Here is a 12,959-nt window from a genome sequence, read left to right on the forward strand (position 1 = left end):
ATCTTGTTCAGGCCATTTGGTCTTACGTCCCTCTCTCTAAGAGCCTGTCTGATAATCTGTCCAGGAAGGAGGAGGTCAAGATAACGACAGTGCTATCCTGGGTATCAGCCCACCCTCACAACACAGAGACTGAAGCGATACTGTCAGACATCAACATCAGAAGTTACTTAACCGTTCCCTACCGCTCGTACGTGCTTGGTCGGGACTTCTTGAGCAACCCTTCATCGCCTCAAGGTCATAAGAGTCACTGTAATCCTCCCACGATAGGCAGCAGGGGGAAGCAACCAAAGGTGGGTCGCGACGAAGCTGGTGGGGTTCCCCAAAGTGAAGCCGGGGGATCCCGAAGCAGAGAGGGCACTTCCCGGAGTGAAGCCAGAGGGACCAGACCATTTTCTCCCCACAGAGGGTTGAGGAACTAGGCCGGGGGCTCCCAGCGCGTTCGGCTTGAGGGCCTTGAGATCCCAGTTCCCCCTACCTGAGGAACTACTTCTTTCCCAGGGGTGCAACGCTCGACGTTTGCCTCATCATCCGTTCCGCTAGAGTTCATCTTCGAGGAGGAAGAAGATGACGATGTTCTTTGGGCCCCCTTCTTCAACGCCTTCATCAAACCTGCCCCCTGGGGGGCCCCAGTCATGGAGTCTCTTGTCTCCTTCAAGGAGACACTCGTGCAGGAAGTTGATCTGCCTGTTCCTTCATTGACCATAACAGGGTCTTCGGCTTCTCCTCATGTCCCAGAGGCCGCTGGGCAGGAAGAAGCTACTCTCTCCATTTCCCCAAGTACTGGGGTAGAGGCTCCTTCCTCCTCTGCAATCTCAAGGCCCAATGATAGGAAGGAGGCATGCTTGAGCTTCCCCTTCATCTTGGAGTTAAGCGATGATTGAGTGTCGACCCCGTCACCTTCCACGAGCTCCTCCCTGGAGCCAGAGGTGGACTCCTATCTTACCTCTCCAGAGGGGCATCCTAACAAACTCCCTCAATGGGCGAGTTAGGCCCGGCCGAGGGGGAAGTTCAGCCCATGATTGACGAGGGGACCTTGACTAGCAAGGGGCCCATGATGACTGAAGAACCCTCATCAGGTCCTACCGTATCCGAAGGGCCCGTGTGAAAAAAGCAAGTTCCCGAGCAGGAAGAGGCTGACATTCTGGAAGCCCTCGTCGCGGGTCCTTCCTTGGAGTCCGTCCAGGACTTGCAGGGGCCTTTGTGGCAGTTGGGGAGTGCTACCCCTTCCTCCCGTGTAGGGGTGGGGGTGAGCCAGAAAGCGGGAGGCCCAGAAACTAAGGCCTCTCTTCGCCTAGGTATACTTCGCTTGTAATTAGCTTGTTCCGTGGATCATTTGCCTTTTCTTCTTCTAACAATTCCTCATATTGCAGGCCATAGACCAACTGGCGAGCGTGATCTTCGAAGAGCGTGGGGAGCTCGATGAGGAGAACAAGGTGCTCTGATCCCTGGCTCTCCTCACCCACCTGGAGATTTGCAAGGCAAATAAGGAGGTCGAGGTTCTCTCCCTAGAGCTTGACGGGCTGATGGAGGACTTGGAAGGCTTGAAGGAGCGCCATAGGCTTCTGAGTGAGAAGGGCCAAAAGCTCAAAGAGAATAAAATCGGGCTGAAGCGGAAGTTGGCCGGGGTCAAGGAGGTGCTCTCTCGGGTTACCTTGGAGTGCAAACGTCTTTGAGACGGGCGTGCATACACCCAGAGGGACTTAAAGAGGAGTGAGGAGGAGTTGCAGTCAGCTCAGAGGGGGCTTATGGTGCTTCGAGAAGAGAGGGATCAGATGGCTAAGGAGCAGGCCTCAGCCGCTAGGTGACGCTTGAAGTTACTGTCTAGGCACTTCTCGTTTGTTCAGGATGTTCGACGCCAGAAGGCACAGGCATAGCGGAGCGAGGTTCTGGCCAGTCGTTTCGAAGTCAAGCTAGTTAATGCGATGAACATTATCGGCTCAGGACACTCATATCTCGGCTATGGAGTCTAGTCGGGAGGCTAGTGCCAAGTACTTGGGGGAGATTAGGTCCCAGATCCAGAACACCCGGGCCATTAGAAACGCGACTTGGGGGTATGGCTATAAGGAGGGCCTCGAGTGGCTTCGAAACCATCTGCAGGAGCACCCCAGGACAGATCTCAACACTTTGAGTTAGGCCTCCCTTAAACCGAACCGTCATGCTTATGCATTTGTCGAGACCTTCAGGAGGGCAGGGATACCTCAAGTCTTCCCCGGCGCTCCCCCTCTGCCCCAGTAGTCGCTATTATATGGGCTTCAAGCCCCTTTGTTGCTTCTCCTCTCTTTTTTTTTTTTTTTTTTAATCTGGGCTCCCTTTTTATGATGTAACTCCGACTTTCATGTATATACTGGATTTTTTTTTGCTTGTGTACTTCCTTATTCTTTCATGCCCCTTTTTTTTTCAGAGACTTGAATTCGAGTCAGAGCTCGGGACACTCTGGACCTGGGCTTAATCCCACTGCGAGTCTAGCTCGGCCTTAACCCTACGGCGAGTCTAGGGACTCAGCTTCACTGGACACGAGGGTCGGCAAGTCTAGAGACTTGTATCCGAGTGTCCAAGTGGGCATTGCTAGGATGCTCTAGGCCCAGTCTTATCCCTGTGGCGAGTCTAGGGCTCGGTTGTGTTGGACACGAGGCTCGAAAAGTCTAGGGACTTGTATCAGAGAGGCCATGTGGGCAACTCCGTGGCAGGTCTAGGGACTTGGCTTTGTTGAACAAGAGGATCGGCAAGTCTAAGGACTTGTATTCGAGAGGCCATGTGGGCAACCCAGTTGCGAGTCTAGGGACTCGGCTTTGCTGGACAAGAGGCTTGTCAAGTCTAGGGACTTGTATCCGAGAGGCTATGTGGGCAACCCCGCGACGAGTCTAGAGACTTAGCTTTGCTGGACACGAGGCTCGACAAGTCTAGGGACTTGTATCCGAGTGGCCGTGTGGGCAATCACGCGGCGAGTCTAGGGACTCGGCTTTGCTGGACACAAGGCTTAGCAAGTCTGGGGACCTGTATCCCAGTGGCCATGTGGGCAACCCCACGACGAGTCTAGGGACTCGACTTTATTGGACATGAGCCTCAGCAAGTCTAAAGACTTGTATTTGAGAGGCCATGTGGGCAGAGCTCGGGATACTCTGGGTCCGACCTTAACCCCGTGATGAGTCTAGGGACTCGGCTTTGTTGCCCACATGGCCTCTCACTGTTGATGTCGTGTTTCACAACCCGAGCAACTTTACGGGGACCCAGTTCGTCCACCTACAACTATGATGAAATGAGAGCTTTGGGGTGGTGGGGGACACCTCTGATGCCAAAGTCAGTATTCAATTTCCTTATGAGGATTATGAAATCAGAGTATCAAACTGTCTGAATATACCTAGTCGGGGGAGATCCTTGGGAAAGAGATTGCGGATGTGTCGCTCCGTACTCGGGCCGTGTGTCCTTGCCAGCTCCCTGTTGTGCAACAAATTTGCCAGACTCTATCGTGGCCACCACTAACAACCTAGAATGCACGTCGTGGCGTGCCTAGCCTCAGGCTTCATTAAATGCGGCGTGGCTCCCTATCGTGGCATGCCCATTTTCACCCTTCATTAAATGCAGCGTGGCCCCGGTCAGATGTGTCCAGTCCTTAGGCCTATCCAGATGCCGGGGTTTAGGGACAGGGACTGTCCTTACCCTCGTGCACTGGGGCTGTCAGCCAGTAGTGGCATCAGACAACTCTACCTTCCAGCCACTGGCCAGCGTGTGTTGCCCGACTGCTTCTCCTCTCGGGCCTCCTGGGCCAACCTGGCCTGGCCCACCCCTTATCCTTTGGCCTTGTGGGTCAGGCCTGTTCATCCTGGCTCGACCCTGGGGATCACTCCCCTCACACCTCCAATCTTTCTGAGGATGAAGATTGTGATGGGTGTCATCAGTGATTGGAGTTATTTGCCACAAAGGTGAAGGAGCTTCCTTTGTTATAGCGTCTATAAATATTTGAGCATCGCCTGCCAGGAGGGATGGTCTTTTTTGCAGTAGTTTTGCCATTCGTGTTGCCAGAAAAGCTGTTGAAGCTTCTACAAAGGTCGGGGTTGGTGTTTGGGATCTTTGAGGTCCATACCTCCACAATTTATCCTTTTGAGTCTCGGCATATTACTAAAGAAGTTGAGAAAAAATCCCTACCTCCACAAAAAATCCCTTATTGCTACGTCAAATGAGAGCTCCATTGATTTTATTTTATTTTCTTGATAAAAATGAACTTCATACATTAATCAACCCATATAAATACAATACTTAGTCCATCCCAAATCAGAGTAAACATCAAAACATTTACAACAAATAAGAGTCTAGTAATATCCTAGAAGATATAAAATCCGAATAAGAGTGCCACCATTGATTGGTATTTACAATCCATTTAGCATGCTGAGGAAGAAGGGGTGCGGCGTCACTTCCTTGTCTTCCTACATGAAGGACTTCAACCATCTGAAAGCAGTGCAACATGCGTTGAATCTCCATGATCAAACGCCCTTGAGAAGTAAAATTTCCATTCTTTGATTTTATGGCATCAATAACAACCATAGAATCCCCTCCCAATTGTAATCTCGAGTACCCCAAGTGAAGGATCATCTGTAAACCTTTTAACGCTGTTAATGCTTGAATATCATCCATAGAAAAATCTCCAACCTCCTTCCTGCTTAAGACAAATAACACAGCCCCTTTATCCTCCCGAAGAATTGCCCCCACACCAATAGCTCAACTCTCTCTACAAAGAGCCCCATCAAAATTCAATTTAACATAACATATGGGAGGAGGTTTCGATACCAAGATCTTTCCTTGTGACATCTCTTCTCTAGATTGCTTAAAACTATTATAGCTTGCTACATAATCAATACAATTATCAACACACACTTCAAGTGAATCAGGTTTTTGCTCAAACAAATTTTGATTTCTAAATTTCCATACACCCCAAGCAATAGTAAGGAATAATAAAACCAATGACATATTAGCTCCCATCAAAACACAAACTAGCCCATCAAAGCAATTTGTACTATCACAAAAAGGTAATACTTTTCTACCTCGAGTTTCCCATATCTGGTTTACCTTTGAACATAGGCATAAGGCATGAAATTGGTCTTCAAGTTGCATATGGCAATTACCACACCATCCATCTGACAAAAAACCCCTCTTCAATAAATTCACCTTCTGTAATACCATGCTCATTCCTTCTTACGTACGCTTCTTCTTTCTAACGTATGTTTTGTCTTTATGACGTAAGCAAATCCCGAGGGCAGAGATTTTGTAAATTGTCTGCCCCTTCTATCCAGCGACTGCGAGACTCGTCATGCGTGTTGAACCATGATGGCGTGTTTCGAAAGATATTTTGTGACTTCTAGGGCACGCCCAGTGTTTTAAATATGCTGGAAATATTTATAAGAAGTATTTCTATTATTATTGAATTAAGATTTATCTTAAATACGACAATCATAATATTCTTGAAGAGCTCCAAAAATATTATAATCGTCGGAAATCATTTTAATATTATTATTAAAATGATTTCAATTATTTAAGATATTATGAGATTTAAATTATGTTGAAAGTTTTTATTAATTAAATGATTTTATTCTCTTTAATATGTTAAGTGAGACTTCATCATTTTATTAATGATGAAGGAATATTATTTTATAAACTAAAGTTAGTTTAAAATAATATTCTACCTTAATTCCTCTAAGCGCTTTTAATTAAGTTAATAGTTAATGTTTTACGCATTTTCAAATCAGTGTTTTAATCCATCGTCATTAGATCATTGTGTAGATCCCCAGACGAAGGGACTGGGTTAAATACCCAGACCCCCCTCACTTTTCCCCAGCCCTCTATCTCTCTTCTTCTCCCCTTCAGCGTACGCAGTACTCGGACTTCCCTCACCCGATCCTTCCGTAGCTCAGCCCAGCGCCGCCGTGCGTCGCCAACCCTCACCGTAGGCACCACCAGCTGCACCTCACGCCTGCGAGCTCAACCAGCCCAGCCTCTCTTCCTCACGCTCTCTCTTCCTCTCCGCTGGAAGTGAAAGCCCGAATGGGCTTGGTGAGTGTAGCGCCGCCGTGCGCCGTCCTCCGGCACCACCACTCCCTCGACAGCTTCCTCTACCACCGGCCACCACTCCCCAGTGAGCTTGGCCCCTCCCATGCAGCCACCTTCCCTCTCCATCGCACACATGCACGCACAAGGAAACCCACGCACGGCTTCACCGTGCACGGCCTCTAGCACCGCCGTACACGGCACCCACGACCACCATGCGACGCCATGGACCTCCTCTCCCCTTTCCCTTCCTCCTCCACGTGACCCATGGCTAGAAGCCTCCCTCCACCTCACGGCTTCTCCCTCTCTTCACAAGCACGGGTTGCACACCGTGCACCACCACCCACGACAGATGACTGCCACATTCGGCCTCCTCAAGCCACCACTAAGCCATCCCAACCACCTATGGCCCCGATCTGCCACCCATGCATGCACACTCTCTCTCACTCTCCCACGGCCTCTCATCCACTTCACGGCCTTGAACCGCCACCTTGAGCCACCGTAGCGCCACCTCGATGCCACCACGAGATCCACCGCACCTCCCTTAGCCGAGCCTTAGGTCCAAACCACCACTTTATATGGTGAGTAACCACTCCACGTGATGGACAGTCACTGCGCGTGACTAACCGCCACTGTACACGGCTAGATACGCTGTGTACCGCCTTTCACCGTCATCATAATGCCACCACGAGCCCTTCCAAGACCACACCTAGCTATCTAAACGCCTAAACAGTTAACGTACGTGGGTTAACCGACACGTACGACACTTCCGACATCATCGGCTATGACGATCAACAAGCAACGCACTGGTTATCCCGTCGATGGTATAACCCTCTATCCCTCGTAATTATGTTAGATATTGATTAGTTGACTAGGTTGTGGACTATGCTGTTGGTATTTGTGGAGTTGTGGTATTGTGATGTGGTGTTGTGTAATGGAGTGTTGGGCATTCTGTGTAGTGAAGTGTTGGGCATATCTGTGTTGTATGGAGATGCATTATGCCGTGTAGTGCGCTGTGAAGTGTTGGGCGTAATTGGGAAGTGTGCTGTGTTGTGTTGTGATTTGTGTTGTAATGGTGGCGTGGCGTATGTGGAAAGGAAACAGTACACGTTGAGTGTACTCTGTGTGTGTGTGGCGTAGTGTGAGATAAGGAGAGTATATGTAAAATATACCCTCCTAGCGTACTGTGGAGCGGGATGAGTACGAGTGGAGTGTACTCTGTGGCGTAATGCGTGTAAAAAGAGTACACGTGGAGTGTACTCCATGTGGTGAGTACACGATGAGTGTACTCCATGTAGTATAGTGATGCACCATATAGCGGGTACGTCATAATGGTGATGTGGCGTGATGTGTACGAAAGGAGTACAATGTACTCCGTATGGCGGAGTGATACACCATGTGGAGGTATGCCATAATGGTGATGTAGTGCGTGTAAAAGGAGTACACGTGGAGTCTACTCCATGTGGTGGATTGATGTACCATATGGCGAGTAAACCATAATGGTGATGTAGCGTATGTAAAGGGAGTACACGTGGAGTGTACTCCATGTGATGGAGTAATGCACCATATGGAGGATATACCATAGTGGTGATGTGGCGTATGTGAAGGAAACATATGTGGAGTGTACTCCACGTGGCAACGACATTCCGTGTGGCGTGTCGTAGAGATAAGGATGGTTATATGATTTATGGGCGTGGAACGTGATGGATAGTGTCGAGAACTGTAGAACAATGTCCCGAAATAGTTATGGCGTAGCCTGTAGTCTGAGGTGGCAAGTGTCACTGTGATGGACTTATGGCTAGGAATAGGCGTGAAGTAGCAGAACAAGTATAAGAGTGCGCAGTGGAAGCATGATTGAGGAATGTCACGAAATGACATGACTACAGACAGTCGTGCTTGTGACAGGCGAAGTAGTAGAACAAGTGTAAGAGTATGCAGCAGAAGCATGACTGGGCAACGTCACGAAGTGACGTGGTTATTGGAAGTCATGCTTATGATGGGTGAAGTGTTAAAGTGTAGAAATGGCGTAATGGAAACGTGAAGAGATGTCACGATGTGACGGGAGTACGTGAGGAACCGTACTCGTGATGAGTTAGGAGTTGACGTAGCAGAATATTGGGTAAAGCGACAAGGTCACAGTGTAGCTCTGGAGCAATCTCGGGCTATGTGGCGTGACATAAAACGTAGTTGTGAATGGAGACTTGTCGTGTTAAGCGTTGAGATGAACTGTCAAAAGGAACAGGTAACATGAAGAGTCATGATAGCCAGGTTAAGAGAAGATTGGTATCGGAGTATGGCCCTTGTCCCTACGAGCAGGTGATCAACGTGTCATACGTTGATCTTAAGTGATGAAGGGGCAAGGTACATGTGTAATCTGGGTAGACACATGTGTCGGACGGATTCACCATATGTAATGGGTAATCTGTCATGAGGATAGTTGCACGGTGCTTAAGCCTTAGAGTTGGCTTAGAGCCATGTGGCTTGTTTGGATGGGAATGAGAATTTAGTGTGGGCTAGGATGCATGAAGGTAGTGATGGGTGCATCTTTAGGATTAAGATGTGTGATTCCATAGGTCGGAATCATGCGTCGAATGTGGTTGTAAGAAGAGTAAGACGAATGTCTTAATATCTTAATCCTAAGGTGAATCATGGGTTTATTTTAGTGGATGAGCACTCGAGACAAGACTTTAAGTTGGAAGTTGTGGTGACCGTAAGTGGTCCCCGAAGGGTTTAACATAGTAAAGGGCACCTAAGTGCATGGGATAGAAGGAGAGTGTTCTAAGTGATGTGTAGCTCTGTTTATAGTTCAAGCTGCTTATGCATTAGATAGAGAATGACGCTAAGGTATGTGTATGCATGTAGGTTGCCATCTGACAAGCACATGAATGGACTGAATGACATGCAAGTAGCATGGAGTCCAGGTAAGTGTTACGTTCATACTCTTCTAGAGTTTTCTTAAATTAAAGAAACAAAGACGAAAGCTTTTCTTTTAAGAAACGAAAGACGCTTTAAGAAAGAAAATGCTAAGTGTTCCAAGGTATAAGTATGTACGGCCCCTCCTTGGCAGCCCCTGTTTACACACCCAAAGTATTAATTGTACGCATGTGAATGGATGACTATACGCTGTATCTATTGTATGTATTTTCTAAGAAAATCCATAAACTGATGAAAATGCATGAAAGGCATGACAACAGATGCTTTTATGGATCCTACAAACCGACACTCTCATGTGCGCCACGGGGTGATACTCGTGGACGCCATGATTGACGACGTTCAAGGTGATACTTATGGATGCCACGAAAGCTGACGTTTAAGCCCATGTATGTTCTTAAATGACGTTTTCACGAACGAACTGTTAAAGAAAGGATAGAACTGAAATGAATTGAAAAAGGAAAAGACCATTTTTGGGCTTACGCCCCAAACGATATTTATCCATGAAAAGAAATATTTTCTCATGAAAAGGAATGTTAAATGAAAGAATGAACTGAACGAAAGCTCTAGCTCTTTTGAGCTGACATGAACGAATGAATGAAAGAATGAAAAGCAAGAAAGAAAAAAATGAAAACATGAATGTATGAAGATATGTAACGGCTACATGAATGAATGAAAAGGGTATCAATGAATGGGCAGATTGCAATACCGGGTAAATAGTACTAGAAGTGCACCCAGTGCTGCCCCTATGAAAGGGATTCCCAACTCGTGGCCACGGGAGGAATCCGAGTCCAAAGGAAGACCGCTAACCCCAAACACACGGGGCGTAACAGTGTGTACTGGCCTATGAAAATGATAAGAACGAATGGATGTATGCATGTATGTAAGAACGCACGAATGCACGAATCTTTAAGAAATGAAGGCACTGACGGGAGAAACGTTTTACGAAAAGGAAGCCCATGTTTAAAAGAGAAAAATCTCGTCCAGTGACGTTTTCAAAAGAACGCACGTATGCATGAACTCTTGAAGAAAAGAAGGCACTGACGGGAGAAACATTTTACGAAAAGGATGCCCATGTTTAAAAGAGAAAAAAAAACCCCCGTCCAGTGAAGTTTTCAAACGAGCGCACGTATGACACGTATGCATGCACGTAGTAGTATGTATGAATGATGAATGCATGAATGAAAATCTATATTGTTATATTTTAACTGTATGAAGTAATGCTTACGAGTCTTCGACTCATTTTAGTTTTTATGCATGTCCCTCCCCCCACAGGAACTGCATGATCAGGACGGACACGGCCCATGGAGAAGAGCACAGAAGTCTAGGCACGAGTTTTAAACGTACGAGAGACCTTTTTATTATAAGATTTATGTTTTCCGCTGTAAACCTCTTTTATTGTCAAAGCATATTTTAAATTATAAACGTGGAGTCTCGCACCCTGGGTATGCAAGTGAAAAGATTTAAATCGGACGGTAATTCCCGTCGTCCTTTATAAAAATATTTTGTAAAAAGTCCCACCACAAGGATGGGCGTTACACCTTCGTTGGGAGGCTGTTTTTACTAGTCCTCCATTCAAAGTTTTGTACTTTTGGAGGTAACGCTAAATGCCATAATTTTTCCAGTAGAGTGGACCCCTGTTTGAGTCTGTATTTTTCTCCAGTGCAGCATTGTATTTTAATCTCAAACTAAAATGGTATCCAGATTTTACAGTATATTGCCCAATCTTATGTTTACCCCAAACCAACTTATTCACTGCCAGAAATTCAAAGGAGTTGTTAAAATTGCTGCTGCTACAGCATAGGGAAAAACTTTTTGAATCAAGTCACAATTCCATTGCCTTGTTTATGCATTAAACAACATACTTACAGTAACTTCTGGAGATAACAATTCAGAATTTTGCACCCCAATCGAATCTACACCTTTTGGAATCCATTTGTCAGACCACACATTTATACTCTCACCACTCCCTATCCTCCAACAACACCCCTTCTTTAAGATATGTTTTGCTGAACATAAACTTCTCCGAACATATGAGGAATTTTTAGGAATATTAGATTGTAGGAAGAAAGTATGTGGATAATACCTTGCTTTCAGCACCTTTGCCACCAACGAATCTAGGTTAGACATGAGTCTCCACCCTTGTTTTGCAAGAAGAGCAATGATGAATTGTTCCAAATCCCTAAAGCCCATTCCTCTACACAATTTAGAAACACACATTTTACTCCAATTGTTCCTGTGCATTTTGTGTTTAGATCCTCTTTGACCCCATCAAAAACGAGCAAACATATGTTCCAAATCTGTACACAACACTTTAGGCAATTTGAAACAGCTCATCATGAATGTAGGGATAGCTTGTGCCACAACTTTAATCAGTATCTCCCTCTCCACTTGCCATAACAACTTTTCTTTCCACCCTTGTAACTTGTTCCAAATACAATACTTCAACTCCTTAAAATTTTCTGTTTTTGAACACCCCTCAACAGATGGCAAACCCAAAAAGCGATAATGTGCTTGTATAGAGGCCACACTCCATAAATCTTTGATAGTTTCAACATCTCTTGGGTCCACATTACTACTTAATAGCAATTCTGTTTTTCTAAATGTAATGGTTGACCCGAAGCTTGTTCATAAATCTGTTACAACCTCTTTCTAGCCTCATTTTTAGACACAATGGCTTTGCAAACAATAAACTATCGTCAACAAATAACAAATGACTAATTACTAGTTCAACATTGCAGACTTTTATTCTCAAAAATAACTCTTCTATTTACTGCATCTTGGAGAAGGGCAGATAAGCCTTTAGTACACAAGACAAACAAATAGGATGATAAATGATCACCTTGTCGTATCCCCCGTGATGGTACAAAAGAAGAAGAAGAAGGCACACCATTTATTAAAATCTGATAAGAAACTGAGGATGTACTTGACAAAACCATTGCCACCCACTGTGGGTCAAATCCCAACTTTAACAAAATCGTTTCAAGAAATCTCCACCCAACCCTATCATGTCTAGTTTTATTGACATGACACCACATTTTCCCCTCTTTCTTAGTTTAATGGTATAAACAGCCTCATATGCAAGAATAATATTGTCAGTAATAATTCTTCCTGGTACGAAAGTGATTGGCTCTGTGATATAATGTTGGGCATAATAAGTCTTTTTGGAAAGCTCCATTGATTTGAAGGCGATATCCAGCTTAAATTTTGGAAAGCTTTTGCCTTTGTTCCCATGCTTGTTTATAAGCTTGGTGTGTAGTTTCTAGCTGGATTGAATCCTTCATGAGCGATAGGGTTGAGTGATTGTGAACAATATCATTCATTTTCCTCCATATGAAATCCATAGCTATCACTACAAATATTTGGAATGGGTATATTTCTGATGTTGTTAAGCCAAGTTGAGAAGCTGGATTGATTTCCAATTGAATCCATTCATACATGGTGTTGATTGGCAGTAATGCAAGGTTCAAAGGCTAGCTACTTTGTTTCCATATTATTTGCACCACTGGACATTGAACGAATAGATGAAACAAAGTTTCTTTTGCCTTGTTACACAAAGGACAACTTTCATGTTGGAGATTTGGGATGATATTACTTAGTCTAGCCTTCGTTGGAAGTATATCCCATATTATTTTCCAAAGCAGCAGCTTATATCGATCGTGAATTTTCAAACTCCAAAGATTTTTTGAAGTAGGATGTTAGGAAACTTTGGGGGAGCTGTAATGCCTAAATTTTTTCCCGCTAGGTTGTAGGCTGGTTTAGCTATGAATTTCCCATTCTGATTTGAGTGCTAGATCACGGTGTCATTTCTTTGGCTATTTTGAGGAAGATGAATTTTTTGGATTTGTCCAATGCTATCTTGTTCAAATAGTGAAAGCATTTTCTCTATATTCCAAGATCGGAGATTGTTTGTTATAATGTCAGAAACTTTTAAAAAAAGGTATACCTCGTTCATGTTATGGTGAGGTTGGCTTCAAATCTTCCATAGCTGG

Source organism: Juglans regia, chromosome 8, assembly GCF_001411555.2.
Source record: "Juglans regia cultivar Chandler chromosome 8, Walnut 2.0, whole genome shotgun sequence".
NCBI lineage: Eukaryota > Viridiplantae > Streptophyta > Magnoliopsida > Fagales > Juglandaceae > Juglans > Juglans regia.